Source organism: Protopterus annectens, chromosome 3.part1 (assembly GCF_019279795.1).
Source record: "Protopterus annectens isolate FY-2018-M chromosome 3.part1, PAN1.0, whole genome shotgun sequence".
Lineage (NCBI taxonomy): Eukaryota > Metazoa > Chordata > Ceratodontiformes > Protopteridae > Protopterus > Protopterus annectens.
Genome location: NC_056732.1, coordinates 780,922,656 through 780,940,405, shown reverse-complemented (window position 1 = coordinate 780,940,405; position 17,750 = coordinate 780,922,656).

The window sequence follows — 17,750 nt, the reverse complement described above, 5'->3', positions numbered from 1 at the left end:
ACCCTCGCAGGTATTTTTGATAAGGGGGATAGTATAACTATAGGCCGATAGTTATTTATTTCGAAAGAGTTTCCCTGTACATTCTCAGATGGATCTGTTCATTAGGATAGTGACAGGGTAGGCTATAGCTTCTGTGGCTAGTTGTAACTATTCAGTCGGTAGGTTGTCGGTGGCTTGCTTGGTTGGTTTGAGTTTTTGGAGAGGTTTTTGAATGGTCTTGATTGATACTGAATGAAAATTAAAGTGGGTGCTATTGTCTTTTGTTTCAGGAGGAGGAGATGTTTTTGTTGGAGGGGGGTTATTAGGGCATGTTTGGTTATTTTCAAGGGTTTGGATAGTTTCTGTAAAGAACTTGTTGAATAGTGTGGGGATATTGTCATGGTTATTTTCTGTTTTTGGTGAGGGTATTATTTCTGGAGATATTCTTCTTGGGTCTTCACTGAAAATGGGCCCCTGGCTCAGTTGGATTAACCCGGTTAACAAATGTCAATAAATAAATTAATTAATAAAACAGCTGTTAGAGAAACCCAGATGTGACAATACCAATGTTTTTCTCAACTTGTTAAATCTCAGAAACATTCCTCATGATAATCATCTTACTTCACCTGCCCAGAGACTTATGTCAAGACAAGCCAGAGTCATATTACCAATCAGCGAAAATGTATTGGTTCCAAGTGCTAAGAACAACAAAGCAGTAAAAGCCCAACTGTTAGAAAAGCATTTGTCCCAGAAGTCTTTCTATGATGAAACCAGCAAACCACTCCATTCTTTACAAAAAAGAGAGCTAGTGAGGATGCAGATGTCAAAAGGTTTTGATCACATCAGATTTCTGAAAAGTTTGTGTCAAGAGCTGAGATCGTACATTGTGGAATCACAAGGAGTGGAATTCAGATGAAATTGGAAGTATTTGTTACCAGTGTCTGAACTGGTGTTACAGCATCTTGCCTGTGACAGACTCTTGTTCTCAGAGTGACTTGTTCAATGTTCCTATTCCAGAGGACATTCCGTCATCAATCCTCATGCCTAAGAAAATCCCCACAAACAGAACATTCTCCAGTGACTGTCCCTATTACTAAACCCAGTCCTATCATGTCACGAGATCAGGTCGCATCTGGAAACCTACTTCCAGATTCATAGCAACCTGGACATGACTGTTGTTTTTTTTTTTTTTTATTAGCATCTGTATAATTGCATGCCTATTAAAATATCATTGTTTATATGAGAGAGCTCAGAAAAAAAGAAGGAGGCTGTAGATCAGTGTGTGTGTGTTATACCTTTAAGAAACTTTCCAGTTAGGCAGCAGTGCATATAAGTACTGAGCATGTGAAAGCTAGAGTGCCATTTTGAGTAAGCAGCCAGAGTGTGAGCACGCATATATGTTGTCAGTCGATTAGTTAGTTTGTTTAAGTTTAATATTCCTGCTATCCATCCTGATGGATTTGTATACAATAAACCACTCAAACAAACACCCAACCCTCGATATCTTCTTAATGCACATAAGAAATGTGACATTGTCTAAGGGCAAGAACACTATTCCTATGGTAACAGGTAACTGGTCAGCTTAAAACATGACTTGTCTCGTTCTCTACCATAGCTATTCAGTATTACCCTCAAAACATGCTTCATGCCTGATAGATAGAGGAACACAATAACTATTCCCTTGCCAAGGATGGGGCTCAACAAATCTGAATAGTTATAGACCCATAAGCCTGACCAGTCTTGTGTGTAAGGTTACGGAGAGGATCACTGGGGATATAAATATATAGGTAATCTACAGATTCTTGATCCAAGCCAAATATGATTCATGAAGGGCAGGGCGTACTTGTTTAACCTGGTTGACTTCATTGAAAAAGTTATTGAAGCAATAAATGAGGGTAGAACAGTGTACACCACATATCTAGACTTCACAAAAGTGTTCAACACCATACTACACTCAGGTATTATAGATAAACTCTCCCAGCTAAATGCCAATCACTATGTAACCCACTGGATAACAAATTTGCTCACAAATAGATGCCAAGAAATTAGTTGAAGTAAGCCCTACTTCTTCCAATAGACCTGTCAATAGCAGTGTATCACAGGGCTGAGTCTTTGGGTCTCTTCTCTTTGGTATTTAGTTCTTGGAGGTCAAAGCTTCTTTTAGGGTTTGTGGTTCAACAGGTTTGCAAATTACCATACACTTGGTGCCATCATGAACTCTCCAGGAGGCACCAAGCCCTTGCAAGAGGACCTGTCCCAAACAAATACATGGTTTAAAAACTGACTAAAATGGCAAGACATGAGTAATTGTATTCTTCTGCATACATAACACCTTTTTTAATGATCACACTGACAACACCCCCCCCCGATCTAGTAGTTAGGGATCTGGAATCTCAACAATGATCTGTGCTTATAATCACCATGTGTCTATTGTTGTAAGGAATCCTTCTTCATTGCATCACTAATATCTTAAGGTATTGTGTCCAGATCTAAGGATGTAATCATTTCACTGTACACAGCATTCATTACACTGCTCATTGAGTATAATGCCCCTTTTAGTATGTCTGTCTCCAAATACTTGTCACAACTGGAACAAGCACAATGCTTTCTCACTAAACAAATCGATGGCCTAAATTGTAAAAAAACACGCAGGCAATCTCCATGCCTTGTCACTCTTCTCATTATCATACAGGCTTCCGAGAGCCAACCTCTGCCTTGTACAGAGCTTCAATGGCTTCTATTCTACCAAACCTATTACACATTCATAAGCCCAATGGGATCTCAATATCTTTTGCAAAATAAATAAAATGTGTTAGGGGGATAGGTTTGTATCACAGAGAATACCACTTCTGTGGAACAGTCTTCTACTCCACATAAAGCAAAGCATTTCTGTTACTCAATTCAAACCTAATTTTTATGGCTGAATGGGTAACCACATATTCACTGCCAGTTTAGCACCCTTTGCCTCATGGATATAGGGGAAAGGTGTAAATGTCCCAACTTATCCTTGTTCAGCTCATTTCAGAGTAATATGTATGCAAAATATAAGGGGTAAAAACTACCATGGGAATGTAAGGCTCATAGATCAAAAGCCTAGTAAGTGCCTATAAACTTATGAACAAGAGCAGAGAACTCTGACTTTAAGTTATATTTACAATGTGAACAAGCAATGTTGCACATGTGCTTAATATATGATAGCATGTTGATATCATAGTTCTTTGGATTGTAGCAGAGCATGGCAGATCTTATCTTCTTTAGTATGGACATGTGTACTTCATGTTTGATTATTATTTAGAAAATTTACATTTAACCATAACTGGTCTTCATTGTTTGCTTCTTTCTCAACTGGTTATTAAGTTATTCCTTTAAAATACTTTTTTTCAATATGAAAGGTCACTTTGTTTGCTAGAAATGTCATGATTATTTCATATAAATTTTACTTATAAATACAGCACTTTGAAATGTCATTAAATAAAATAAAGTAGGCAGAATTAGGATACCATATTCAATATTTGAGACTTGACAAAACATTATAAACTAAACACAATCTTACAGGTATACAAATAAAGTATGAATTTTACTTTTCTAGATGAGGAGTGCTGTCTGTAGGGAGGCAAGCCTTACTACACTATTTAATGTCTGGAACAGCATCCCCCACTACTTAATATAATAACTCCAATATCACTGTGTCTCAGAGAAGGAGGAGTTCTCTGACATTCTATAATTTTGGACTTATTATATACTTCTGCATAATCACACAAATTTCTTAGAGTTTCACGTCTCACAATATCAGGTTTTGAAAATACTGTGGGAACACCAAAATTTAGTATGTTTAATAGGTGTGAAAATAGAAGTGAACTATGATAGTAGGATGTTCCTTTTATTTGATTTGCAGTATATAATTACTTGATTAGATTCTGGGGATTGGTAAGGTAATCAATTTATCTCTAATTCTGACATTTGTTAAAGGCATATCTGCTAAAAACTAACAACGGGAGCTACATTTGTAAGTCACTTGTATTTTGTAGGAATTTTCAGTATGATAAAGAATTAATTATTAGCTTCATGGCCAGTATAATTATTAACTAATTATGCCAGGGAGGGCATATATTTAGAAAAGAAAAGAAAGGCTAAAATGTACAGATGCATTTAAGGTTAATAGTAATTGAAGTAAATGATTAGATACATTTTTTGGCATATTTTTCTGAATAGCATCACTTTCTATTTTCTGTGGGGTTTTGTACAAGTGGTGTGACCATTTGATATCAGCTCCCTTTTATAGGAATAACAGTAGCACAATGGATAGCCCTGCCATCTCAAGGGAAGAGCTTCTCCAGTATGGTTCTTTGGAGGGGGCCTTCTGTATTGAGTATGCATACAATCCCTAACTCAGTACTGGTTTCCTCCTGGTGCTTCATTTGTCTCTCACATTCCAAAGACATGCAGTAGGTGGTATGGAAATTCTAAATTGCCAATAGGTGTGAATGTGTGAAACAGAAGAAGGACCTGACATTCTATTTCCATTTCCTCTCTTTGTCTTGAAAACTTCACAGGTAGTGGAGGCTGTCCACGGGATCACTCTAAGAGTCAGATGGAACTCATAAGTGAGGGATATGTTTTATGTTAATGCTTATTTATAACTGACATGCCATTATAATGACATTATGATTGCTTCTTACTACTTATGGTTATTGTAGGCAATACCTATTTATATGAATACAATTTGTTACATGATAATGTGAGACAGAGCTCTCCTCTCCCATAGAATGTTTGTATCAGTGTGTTTCCATAAAAATAACCGCAGTGAAGCAGAACAATTTGGAGATTACATCATTTTTCATGCTTGCAATTTTACTCAAAAACGTCCTTTCTACTTGGCTTCCCACCTTTAAACAGATTTACCTTTGCTGTTTCTTTTAAAATGGCTGAGTCATACTGGCCAAACAGAACTAATTAAATTCACATTGCTATATATTTTATTAAACATTTACACCTGTTTATATATAGAAATTTTGCTACTACTTGATTACTTAATTCCTAAAGGAAAATAGAGTAGAATGCATTTATACATATACTTGTAATTTAATGTTTGATCAGATTACAGGGAATATAAAGTATATTTGTATGCAGTCTGGTAATAATTCTTGCATAACACCACATATTATTTTATATCCAGGGATTATGCTCAACCTGTATTACTTCACATTAAGTATTTTATACATTTAGTGTAAGCTACCTATTTAGTGACTGATTGTGAGGCAAAAAAGTGATGTCACCTCCAATTTTTATCAGCATCTTAGCAGCTGCATAGAAATGTCTGTACCTCTCCACCCTAAATAAAATGGTAAATTCAAGACTAAACCTCTCTAGTGGAACTCCTGTATTAATAACAAAAAAGCAAATAATGACAAACTGTAAGAAATTCCTATTCTCCTACCTGAAGACCACACTGAAACACTCAAGCAAAGAATTTAAGAGCACTGTTAGAAAATGTAAAGCCGAGTATGAACTTAAGGTAAGAAACGTTCTTACACTGTGAAGAACACCAACGAGAAAAAGAAAAAGCAAACACTACTAAAAACTCCTGATGTCCACCACGGCAGTAAAACTTAATAGTAAAATCAAAACTTTAATAAAAAGAAAAAAAATATAACATAAAACAAGCAGTCCTCAGTCTTCCGATAAGCGCTTTCGGCAAATAAGCCTTCCTCAGATCGTATAAAAAGGACTGTTCAGCTTTTGTATTTATAAGGCATCACTGCCATTCATCACTTAATTCTGTGACACGCCCTTGTTACAAACCAAAAGGAGGCCAGCTAGCAGAGAGGTATGATTTCCTTCATTATAATTAAAGGGGCAGTGCTTCTCTTTACTATAAGATTGTATAAGAGAGAACTAAAAGCTACGGATGTGAATATTTTATATGAATGAAGCAACACTCAAGTAAACTTGCTAATCATATTCCTTCTATTCTTAAGTGTAGGTTTTAAAGGCACAGTAATATTCAAGCCTGGTGATCTGTTCGCTCTTAAATTAATTATCAAGCATGTTTCCCTTAACTCTGTGTGATTATGAACATCCCCTCCTCTTGTGGTCTGACAAACTGCCTCTATGGCCTTAAATACAAAATAATGAGAAGGATACTATGCTACGTGGGCTGCTAAGTTATTATTGTGATCTTTCTGTTTGATGTCCCTTAGATGTCTAAGGATACGTTCCTTAAGACATTGATCCATTTTGCCAACATAGAAACCACTACATTGGCAGCAAGTCGCTAAGTATATAATGTGGGAACTAGTACAATCAGCATAGACATTAAAATTGTACTGTTGCCTGGAGTATGGATGTACAAAAGTATTGGAGCTGTCAATGGAGTTGCAGGCTTTGCATCTCAGGCATTGGAAAGTGCCCATTCTGTTAGAAATGGGCTTATTTCTTTCAAATCCATCCTTGTTGCAAATGAGACGTTTCAAATTCTTCTTATTCTTATACAGGAATCTGGGCTGTTCATCTACAATGTCTCTTATTTTGTCATCAGTTGTCAATACCAGCCAAAACTTCCTAATAACTTCACATACTTGTTTATTGTCAGCAGTGCATGTTAACCGACATTTAAGTTGCTGTGACTGAGTTTTAAAATCCAGACTCTCACGATAACTCGATGTAGGTTCAGAGAAGTAGGGATGTCCCTTTCCTCTCCTTAATTCCTGTGGATCATGCTTCAATCTTAGATTCTTTCTTTTATAAGATATTTTGCTTAAATGTGTCTCAATATTTCTCTGTTCTGCTACAAAGTCTTCATTCTCAGTACATAATCTTGACGTTCTTAAGATCTGATTCTCAAAGATGTTATCAAAAATATGACCCGGTGCATACTTCCCCTATGCAGATAATGATTTCTCCAGGTTTCTTTTTTATGAATTCCTGTACTGATACCTCTATCAGGGTGCAGATGAATCTTTACATCCAGAAATCCTATGGTCTCCGAAGAATGTTTGACCACAAACTCCAGAAAATCAGTGCTCTCGTTGATAAAGTTGACAAAAAGGTCCAATTGTGTGGAGCTGCTTCTCCAAAGGATAAAGACATCATCCACAAAATGGCTGTAGTACACTAGGTATTGTTTCCAGGTGCTGGGTATCAGTTCATTGTGTTCCCACTCAGCCAGAACCAAATTAGAGTAACTATTTGCACACGCAGTGCCCATAGCTACACCCCATGTCTGCAAATAGAAAGAATCTCCATACATAACAATGTTTTCTAATACAAGTTCCAGCAAGGAACATATTGGTTCTACTTCCATACTGTTCCTTGCTAAGAAAAATCTTATTGCCTGTAGACCATAGTCATTCAGAATCACTGTAAACAAACTCTTGATGTCCATTGTCACTAGTAACAAATCTTCATATTTTTTTAAGATCCTTGGTAACTAAAAAGAGTTTTTTCAGAAAGTCTCCTGAGTCCTTCAATACAGTTCCTGCTAGTGACAGGGCCTTCTTTAATTCATTCTCCACATACATGGAAACAGGTTCAGTTACTGACCCCCTTCCAGAAACTATGGGACGTAGGGGTGGGTCAAATGGATCCTTGTGAATTTTGGGGAGTTCGCTGATGTATGGAAACATAGGTTTAGGGCAATCAAAGAATTCATATAGTTCTTCTGAGATATTTGTCTCTATCAGTAGGTCATATAGATGGCTACGAAAACAATCTACCTTAGTTGTGGCTTCACTGTAACTTAATCTCTTATACGTTCTTTCATCATCCAACATAGAGAAGATTTTATGCCTGTACCATAAGGTTTCCATCACCACTATACATCCTCCCTTATCAGCAGACTTGATGACCAAGCTGTCTGTCTCCTTTAGCTGCTTCAGCATCTCATTCTCATTAGTGGTTAAATTGAAGAAACGTCCTTGTCCTTTGGTTGTTACCCCTTAGCTTGAAGATTTCATCTTCACATAATCTTAAGAACATCTCCACTGGTGGAGGGTTAGGGGGAACAAAGCTACTCAATTTTGTATAAGGTAGCCATATACTGTCATTAGCTTGTCCAGAAATATATTTTAATGCAAGGTTCCTGCAAAACATTCTGATATCCAGCACAATTTCACTAATATCAGACGGTAAGGTTGGAATAAAACTCAGACCCTTGTCTAACAAGGAAATCATATCAGGGCTTAAACTCTTATTAGAGAGATTCACTACTAAGCTTGAATCAGATCGAGTTAAAGTGTAAGCTTCTTCCTTTTTCATTCTTGACTCTGTGTTCTTTGAGCCCTGTAATGGTTGAATTTGGAAAAAAAAACGCTAAAGACCTATTTATCGGTGCATGCATTGCCCCTTCTTTCAGCCTGGTTGCTAAATTGGGGGCTAGAGGAGTATTGTTGTTGCCAGTATTTGCACCCATAGTGGCTATACTGCTGGACCCTTCTCTTGAATCTGTTTCAGATATCATGAAATTAGGGGTCGGTACTGATGAGTTAAGAATAGCAGAATTGTGAATGGAGGGTTCCAGATCAGTAAAACTGACATGAGTAATCACATCTTCTCCATTAGGTCTAGAAAAAGATACATTCTCCTTATGTGATGGTAGAGCTCCCCACCCCTTACTATTGGATTCCTCTCTCGGCCATTCAAAGATATGGCCTCTTACAAAATCCTGATGGTCACAGGCTAGCATTTTAACCTTTTGCTGTCTTAACTTCGCTTCATAAGCATTCAAGTTGATCTGTAGCTGTTCTAGGCTATTCAGATGTGAGTCATGCAGCTCTAAGATTTCCAATTCAGTCTGCTTGGATGCTATAATTGCTGCCATCCTTTCCTCTTCTGGCTTGAAAAATTCTATCAGTAGATTCATGTATTGTCGACTTGTTTCAAGATTTATAATTTGCCATTTTGCGAGCAGATCCGGATAAGTGTTCCCATATGAGGGTAAACACTTCACTCGCATACCTCGAGGTACAATTTGATGGTACAAGCACGCTTCCATATGGAAGCATTGCCACTGCAGTCTCTTAAGCCAGTAAGCTGCATTCTCCACTTCCCAAAATATACAATTAAAGTTATCAGGAACCGATACAACAACTGTGGAAGCAGCTACATTACCCAAATTCAGATATAGAAGCGGGTTCAATAAATCTCCCGATATATTAGAAATATTGCATGTTCTGAGTTTGTCATTCAAGTTCAGTTGCTGGTTCGCCATGTTCAGTGTAAGAAACAAAAACAGCCAATAGGTAAGAAACTTTCTTACACTGTGAAGGACACCAATGAGAAAAAGAAAAAGCAAACACTACTAAAAACTCCTGATGTCCACCACGGCAGTAAAACTTAATAGTAAAATCAAAACTTTAATAAAAAGAAAAAAAATATAACATAAAACAAGCAGTCCTCAGTCTTCCGATAAGCGCTTTCGGAAAATAAGCCTTCCTCAGATCGTATAAAAAGGACTGTTCAGCTTTTGTATTTATAAGGCATCACTGCCATTCATCACTTAATTCTGTGACATGCCCTTGTTATAAACCAAAAGGAGGCCAGCTAGCAGAGAGGTATGGTTTCCTTCATTGTAATTAAAGGGGCAGTGCTTCTCTTTACTATAAGATTGTATAAGAGAGAACTAATAGCTATGGATGTAAATACATTATATGAATGAAGCAACATTCAAGTAAACTTGCTAATCATATTCCTTCTATTCTTAAGTGCAGGTTTTAAAGGCACGATAGTATTCAAGCCTGGTGATCTGTTCGCTCTTAAATTAATTATCCAGCATGTTTCCCTTAACTCTGTGCGATTATGAACATCGCCTCCTCTTGTGGTCTGACAAACTGCCTCTATGGCTTTAAATACAAAATAATGAGAAGGATACTGTGCTACGTGGGCTGCTAAGGCATTATTGTGATCTTTCTGTTTGATGTCCCTTAGATGTCTAAGGATACGTTCCTTAAGACGTTGATCCGTTTTGCCAACATAGAAAGCACTACATTGGCAGCAAGTCGCCAAGTATATAATGTGGGAACTAGTACAATCAGCATAGACATTAAAATTGTACTGTTGCCTGGAGTATGGATGTACAAAAGTATTGGAGCTGTCAATGGAGTTGCAGGCTTTGCATCTCAGGCATTTGAACGTGCCCTTTCTGTTAGAATTGGGCCTATTTCTTTCAAATCCATCTTTGTTGCAAATGAGATATTTCAAATTCTTCTTAGTTTTATACAGGAATCTGGGCTGTTCACCTACAATGTCTCTTATTTTGTCATCAGTTGTCAATACCGGCAAAAACTTCCTAATAACTTCACATACTTGTTTATGGTCAGCAGTGTATGTTAACAGACATTTAAGTTGCTGTGATTGAGTTTTAAAATCCAAACTCACATGATGACTCGATGTAGGTTCAGAGAAGTAGGGACGTCCCTTTCCTCTTCTTAATTCCTGTGGATCATGCCTCAATCTTAGATTCTTTCTTTTATAAGATATTTTGCTTAAATGCGTCTCAATATTTCTCTGTTCTGCTACAAAGTCTTCACTCTCAATACATAATCTTGATGTTCTTAAGATCTGATTCTCAAAGATCTTATCAAAAATACTTCCCCTTTGCAGATAATGATTTCTCCGGGTTTCTTTTTTATGAACTCCTATACTGATACCTCTATCAGGGTGCAGATGAATCTTTACATCCAGAACTTCTATGGTCTCTGAAGAATGTTTGACCACAAACTCTAGAAAATCAGTGCTCTCATTGACGAAGTTGACAAAAAGGTCCAATTGTGTAGAGCTGCCTCTCCAAAGGATGAAGACATCATCCACAAAATGGCCGTAGTACACTAGGTATTGTTTCCAAGTGCTGGGTATCAGTTCATTGTGTTCCCACTCAGCCAGAACCAAATTAGAGTAACTATTTGCACACGGGGTGCCCATAGCTACACCTCATGTCTACAAATAGAAAGAATCTCCATACATAAAGATGTTGTTTTCTAATACAAGTTCCAGCAAGGAACATATTGGTTCTACTTCCATACTGTTAATTGCTAAGAAAGATCTTATTGCCTGTAGACCATAGTCATTCAGAATCACCGTAAACAAACTCTTGATGTCCATTGTCACTAGTAACAAATCTTCATATTTTTTAAGATCCTTGGTATCTAAAAAGAGTTTTTTCAGAAAGTCTCCTGAGTTGTTCAGTACAGTTCCTGCTAGTGGCAGGGCCTTCTTTAATTTGTTCTCCAGGTACATGGAAACAGGTTCAATTACCCACCCCCTTCCAGAAACTATGGGACGTAGGGGTGGTCAACTGGATCCTTGTGAATTTTGGGGAGTTGGCTGATGTATGGAAACATAGGTTTAGGGCAATCAAAGAACTCATATAGTTCTTGTGAGATATTTGTCTCTATCAATAGGTCATATAGATGGCTATGAAAATGATCTACCTTAGTCGTGGCTTCACTGTAACTTAATCTCTTATACGTTCTTTCATCATCCAACATAGAGAACATTTTATGCCTGTACCATAAGGCTTCAATCACCACTATACATCCTCCCTTATCAGCATGCTTGATGACCAAGCTGTCTGTCTCCTTTAGCTGCTTCAGCATCTCATTCTCATTAGTGGTTAAATTGAAGAAACGTCCTTGTCCTTTGGTTGTGTTACCCCTTAGCTTGAAGATTTCATCTTCACATAATCTTAAGAACATCTCGACTGAGGACTGCTTGTTTTATGTTATATTTTTTTTCTTTTCATTAAAGTTTTGATTTTACAATTAAGTTTTACTGCCGTGGTGGACATCAGGAGTTTTTAGTAGTGTTTGCTTTTTCTTTTTCTTGTTGGTGCCCTTCACAGTGTAAGAAAGTTTCTTACCTATTGACTGTTTTTGTTTCTTACACTGAACATGGCAAACCAGCAACTGAACCTGAATGACAAACTCAGAACATGCAACATTTCTAATATATCGGGAGATTTATTGAACCCGCTTCTAGATCTGAATTTGGGTAATGTAGCTGCTTCCACAGTTGTTGTATCGGTTCCTAATAATAACTTTAATTGTATATTTCAGGAAGTGGAGAATGCAGCTTTCCGGCTTAAGAGACTACAGTGGCAATGCTTCCATATGGAAGCGTGCTTGCACTGTCAAATTATACCTCGAGGTATGCGAGTAAGTGTTTACCCTCAAATGGGAACACTTATCCGGATCTGCTTGCAAAATGGCAAATTATAAATCTTGAAACAAGTCGACAATACATGAACTTACTGATAGAATTTTTCAAGCCGGAAGAGGAAAGGATGGCAGCAATTATATCAACCAAGCATACTGAATTGGAAAGCTTAGAGCTACATGACTCACATTTGAATAGCCTAGAACAGCTACAGATCAACTTGAATGCTTATGAAGCAAAGTTAAGACAGCAGAAGGTTAAAAAGCTAGCCCGTGACCATCAGGATTTTGTAAGAGGCCATATCTTTGAATGGCCGAGAGAGGAATCCAATAGTAAGGGGCAGGGAGCTCTACCATCACATAAGGAGACGATGTCTTTTTCTAGATCTAATGGAGAAGATCTGATTACTCATGTCAGTTTAACTGATCTGGAACCCTCCATTCACAACCCTGTTATTCTTAACTCATCAGTACTGACCCCTAATTTCATAATATCAGAAACAGATTCAAGAGAAGCGTCCAGCAGTACAGACACTATAGGTGCAGAAACCGGCAACAAGAATGCTCCTCTAGCCCCAAATTTAGCAACCAGGCCGAAAGAAGGGGCAATGCATAAATTAGCATTTACCGTTTTTTTCCAAATTCAACCATTACAGGGCTCAAAGAACACAGAGTCAAGAATGGAAAAGGAAGAAGCTTACACTTAACTGGATCTGATTCAAGCTTAGTAGTGAATCTCTCTAATAAGAGTTTAAGCCCTGACATGATTTCCTTGTTAGACAAGGAGATCTGTTGAAGTCCCAGTGACGAAAGCGCTTATCACTGTTGTTTTAAGTCTGTTTTAATCGTGTTTATTGAATAAAATCGGTTATTTGTTGACAGATGGACTTGTTATTGGCTCTTCTGCAGCTTCGTTTATGATTTTTGGTTGTTTCTTGCTGCTGAAGGTGTGTGTTTCGTTTGACTTGTTAGACAAGGGCCTGAGTTTTATTCCAGCCTTAGCGTCTGATATTAGTGAATTTGTGCTGGATATCAGAATGTTTTGCAGGAACCTTGCATTAAAATGTATTTCTGGACAAGCTAATGACAGTAGATGGCTACCTTATAGAAAATTGAGTAGCTTTGTTCCCCCTAACCCTCCACCAGTGGAGAAGTTCTTAAGATTATGTGAAGATGAAATCTTCAAACTAAGGGGTAATACAACCAAAGGACAAGGACGTTTCTTCAATTTAACCACTAATGAGAATGAGATGCTGAAGCAGCTAAAGGAGACAGACAGCTTGGTCATCAAGCCTGCTGATAAGGGAGGATGTATAGTGGTGATGGAAGTCTTATGGTACAGTCATAAAATGTTCTCTATGTTGGATGATGAAAGAACGTATAAGAGATTAAGTTACAGTGAAGCCACGACTAAGGTAGATCATTTGCATAGCCATCTATATGACCTACTGACAGAGACAAATATCTCACAAGAACTATATGAGTTCTTTGATTGCCCTAAACCTATGTTTCCATACATCAGCAGACTCCCCAAAATTCACAAGGATCCAGTTGACCCACCCCTACCTCCCATAGTTTCTGGAAGGGGTTGGGTAACTGAATCTGTTTCCATGTACATGGAGAACAAATTAAAGATGGCCGTGCCACTAGCAGGAACTGTATTGAATGACTCAGGAGACTTTCTGGAAAAACTCTTTTTAGTTACCAAGGATCTTACAAAATATGAAGATTTGTTACTAGTGACAATGGACATCAAGAGTTTGTTTACGGTGATTCTGAATGACTATGGTCTACAGGCAATAAGATCTTTCTTAGCAAGGAACAGTATGGAAGTAGAACCAATATGTTCCTTGCTGGAACTTGTATTAGAAAACAACATCTTTATGTATGGGGATTCTTTCTATTTGCAGACATGGGGTGTAGCTATGGGCACCCTGTGTGAAAATAGTTACTCTAATTTGGTTCTGGCTGAGTGGGAACACAATGAATTGATACCCAGCACTTGGAAACAATACCTAGTGTACTACGGCCATTTTGTGGATGATGTCTTCATCCTTTGGAGAGGCAGCTCTACACAATTGGACCTTTTTGTCAACTTCATCAACAAGAGCACTGATTTTCTAGAGTTTGTGGTCAAACATTCTTCAGAGACCATAGAAGTTCTGGATGTAAAGATTCATCTGCATCCTGATAGAGGTATCAGTACAGGAATTCATAAAAAAGAAACCTGGAGAAATCATTATCTGCAAAGGGGAAGTATTTTTGATAAGATCTTTGAGAATCAGATCTTAAGAACATCAAGATTATGTACTGAGAATGAAGACTTTGTAGCAGAACAGAGAAATATTGAGAGGCATTTAAGCAAAAGATCTTATAAAAGAAAGAATCTAAGATTGAAGCATAATCCATAGGAATTAAGGAGAGGAAAGGGACGTCCCTACTTCTCTGAACCTACATCGAGTCATGATGAGAGTCTGGATTTTAAAACTCAGTCACAGCAACTTAAATGTCTGTTAACATACACTGCTGACAATAAACAAGTATGTGAAGTTATTAGGAAGTTTTGGCCGGTATTGACAACTGATGACAAAATAAGAGACATTGTAGGTGAACAGCCCAGATTCCTGTATAAGAATAATAAGAATTTGAAATATCTTATTTGCAACAAAGATGGATTTGAAAGAAATAGGCCCAATTCTAACAGAAAGGGCACTTTCAAATTCCTGAGATGCAAAGCCTGCAACTCCATTGACAGCTCCAATACTTTTGTACATCAATACTCCAGGCAACAATACAATTTTAATGTCTATGCTGATTGTACTAGTTCCCACATTATATACTTAGTGACTTGCTGCCAATGTAGTGCTTTCTATGTTGGAAAAACAGATCAATGTCTTAAGGAACGTATCCTCAGACATTTGAGGGACATCAAACAGAAAGATCCCAATAATGCCTTAGCAGCCCATGTAGCACAGTATCCTTCTCATTACTTTGCATTTAAGGCCACAGAGGCCCTTAGCAGCCCACGTAGCACAGTATCCTTCTCATTACTTTGTATTTAAGGCCACAGAGGCCCTTAGCAGCCCACGTAGCACAGTATCCTTCTCATTACTTTGTATTTAAGGCCATAGAGGCAGTCTGTCAGACCACAAGAGGAGGCGATGTTCATAATCGCACAGAGTTAAGGGAAACATGCTGGATAATTAATTTAAGAGCGAACAGATCACCAGGCTTGAATACTATTGTGTCATTAAAACCTGCACTTAAGAATAGAAGGAATATGATTAGCAAGTTTACTTGAATGTTGCTTCATTGATATAATGTATTCACATCCATAGCTATTAGTTCTCTCTTATACAATCTTATAGTAAAGAGAAGCACTGCCCCTTTAATTACAATGAAGGAAATCATACCTCTCTTCTAGCTGGCCTCCTTTTGGTTTGTAACAAGGGCATGTCACAGAATTAAGTGATGAATGGCAGTGATGCCTTATAAATACAAAAGCTGAACAGTCCTTTTTATACGATCTGAGGAAGGCTTATTTGCCGAAAGCGCTTATCGGAAGACTGAGGACTGCTTGTTTTATGTTATATTTTTTTCTTTTTTTTTTTTCTTTTTATTAAAGTTTTGATTTTACTATTAAGTTTTACTGCCATGGTGGACATCAGGAGTTTTTAATAGAGTATGAACTTAAGGTTGCTACAGATACAACAGGAAACTAGATAGCTTTCTTCTGTTATTTCTGGAAATTAAGGGACAATGTTCAACAATTCTCTTAACTCACACATTCCACTCCCAAAGATATAACAAATATATTAGTAGGTACAATAGTGCTAACTTTAAATCATCTACCCAGATTTCTGTGCACACTGTCCCTGAAAATGTACTTTCCTCTGAAATCACTTTAGATCAAGTCATAGATTCCCTGTCAAATGCTAAAAATAGTATTTCTATGGGACCTGATAACATAACAGGTGAATTCTCATCAGTACCAAGCATGCCTATTAGCCTATCAACCAATCCACAAGACTTACCTTTTATGCCTGGATAACAGTCACTATGACTCCTCTGTACAAGGGTGGTTCCTTGACTATCCTAGGTAAATCTTGACCTACCAGCCTCACCAGCTTCATATACAAAACCATGGAATGTATCATAGCAGAACTTTCTTATTTAGACACAGGCAACTTAGCACAGTGGTGTAACAGGTAGTGCTGTCACCTCAGAACAAGAGGTTCTCTTTTTCAATTCCCAGGTGTGGTGCCCTCTGTGTGGAGTCTGCATATCTTTATTGGGTTTCCATGGACCTTCTGTGAATTCTCCAGTTTCCTCCTACATTCCAAAGACATGCAGTAGGTGAACTGGATGCTCAAAACTGATTCTAGGTGTGTATGTGTGTAAGTGTGGTATGGAGGAATAGCCACATGGTAGTGTAAACCTTGGCTGTAAATGATTGTCACTGTTGAAGTGATAGCCCAGTCTCATGTAGAAATTGGGAAAAGGATTTGTGGATGGAAGGAACTTAGCTGAGCAAGACCCCACTCAGTTTGATTTGTGAAGGTTAAGTTCTGCCCCATGAAGCTGGTAAACGTCCTTGAATATGTTGCAGAAGCTGAGGATAGTGTTAATTTATTACATCTTGCTTACCTTGACCTGGCAAAGGCTTTTGACATTATCAGTAGAGTTATTTTTGATGACTGGATTGAAAATGTTTTAAGATAATTAATCAAAGCACTTTTGATAGAAATATATTCAACAGGAACAAAACTGGACTAATACGGTAGAATGGTTGCTAAGTAGCTGTAAGTGCTGAACTAACAACTTATGATGGGAGGCATTGGAAGAGAGTGACAGATATTTTTACCTATAAAAAAAATTAATGAGTTACAATATAAATGCAGGTGTCTTAAAGAGAATGATGTTGTCATTAGACAATGAAGTGAGGTTAATTCTAAATGGATGACTTGGCTCTTCAATGAGAAAAAAATGAAAAATTACTATACCAGGTAATAGGTGTCTTTGTAGAGAGATTGTTAGTCAAGATCAGCCTGCCATAGAGGGATTTAAGAGATGCTCTTCTATGCTGTATACTAGCTAGTTGATTTTTGTCTAAACTTTCCCAAATTCTATATCTATCTGATTGTTAACTTTAAATATACTTTCTAAAATGTTATTGGGTAATGATTTTCTCCATGAAAAAGATCAAAGCAGCCATTAAATCATTTAAAATAAACAAGAGTGTAGGCCTTGACAGCTATCCAGTTGAGTTTTGTAAATCGATGTAATACAATATTTATATTACCTTTTCAATTACAGAACAAAGACAATTCTAAATGTTTCCATATTTGTCACAAGCAGTAATATTTCCTTAGATAAAGCTGGAGGAAATCTTTTAGAAGTCTGAAGACATTGACATATATCACTTATAAACCTTGATGCCAAAATCTTAGCTAAGGATAATCTCAAAAATGGCTCTTCCTAAGCTAGTTCAGTATGTACGGATAGAGTTATAACAGTCAACAAGTCTCTGATAATTAATAGTTGCCTGCATCATTTATTCTTCACTTTGAAAATTCTCTAGCAGAAGCAAGTATGCTCTTACCTGACATTTGAAAAGATAAT